Below are 1,590 nucleotides of genomic sequence, written 5' to 3' on the forward strand. Positions count from 1 at the left end.
GTTGTGTTTGTGTGATGTTTTTCCTGAATAGAAAGCTGAATGGTGAATAATGTCCCGTCATTTTGGAGTCAACTTCACTTGTACTGTCAGTTAAGAATAGAAGATGTTCTGAACACTTCTACATTCATGTGGGATGCTACCCATTGATTATGAATAATCATGAATAGTCCTTGATGATCATAAATGAGAAAGTTACAGAGCACCAAAAGATCATACCCCCTCTGTTATTGGTTTAATGCGGTACGAGTGTTAGCATGTTTTGTTGTAGCTTGCTTTATGTAGATGGTGAGAGATTAGCATGTTTTGTGTAGCCTCTGTTATTGGTAATGAGAGGTTAGCAGTTGTTTTGTTTTTGTATCTCCTTGTAACTTTCTCCACTTCATTGTTATTCGATGATTCATGTCATAGTTATTAATCGATGCATCAATCAAGGATTACTTAGTAGTGCTTTAGAAAACAATGTTATCTACTCTCTTAGACAGAAAATTACTCCAGTCATCATTCCACCATTTTATTATTCTGCAAAACATCAACCAAATCAAACTGCAAAATGCCAAAACCAACGAGTTTACTACCAAAATACCTAACTTTTGACTAATTAATACACATATGAGTGAAATTAAGGTCCAGCGGAATACTTATGACTCTTCAAATGGGAGAGGACGATGATACATAAAGTTGCTTTCATTTCTAAAAGTGGCCGAACAGATATGTATTAAAATATCCTCAAATAAAAGGTGACATTATATACTGTCACCTCATTTGAAACATTTGATCTGAAATCCAAAATGTTGGAGTATAGAGCCACATTTTAAATGTTAGCTTCACTGTCAAAATAGATATGATGTGGACTGTATACTCAATACAATCTAAATCTGATACCTCACTGTCTGTCTTTTGACTGATACTGCTTTTTAAACTGATCTGGTCAGTCTACTCAAATATTTGTACTATACATGTTTCTATCTGCAGGCAACACTTTGATAATTTGTCATTTTTAATGATGATACATTAATTTATGAATAGATATGGAAAGTTTCAGGAGACTGATGTATCTGAATATATTGAGAAAATATACTGCCACTGTTTTCACCACCAAAGAATAGCAGTGTGATTTTAATATGATTTTGTCAGGGTTGGTTCCTTGTCCCTTGTCAATGTTTGGCTTATTGGTGAATTCAGCAGTCAGACAATATCTTATTCAAGTAAATCAATCAAACCTTTATTTAAGGCAATTGCAGACAGAAGTTGACAAAGGAAACACAGCATGTGTGTTTCAGAGTAAATTCTGCACCCCACCTAAGGGAGCAGCTGATTTTATACATGTGATCACTCCCTAGTGGTATGATCACCTACGTCTATTTAGGTGTGTATCAATAAGCTGAGGTTACCTTATAAGGTAATCTAGTACAGTAGTTTATCTGAATATATTAGAATTGTCCACTGTCACACAAGATCAAAATATCAAAACCAGACAGTGGTTACATCTCTTTACCTAGTTTCGGTCTGAGTCTAGCCTGCAAGCACACTATCACAACAGCCAGGGCTTAACCACAAAGACTAATATAGATGGCTTGTGCAACATATTGT

Source organism: Salvelinus sp. IW2-2015, unplaced genomic scaffold (genome assembly GCF_002910315.2).
Source record: "Salvelinus sp. IW2-2015 unplaced genomic scaffold, ASM291031v2 Un_scaffold4039, whole genome shotgun sequence".
Taxonomy (NCBI): Eukaryota; Metazoa; Chordata; class Actinopteri; order Salmoniformes; family Salmonidae; genus Salvelinus; species Salvelinus sp. IW2-2015.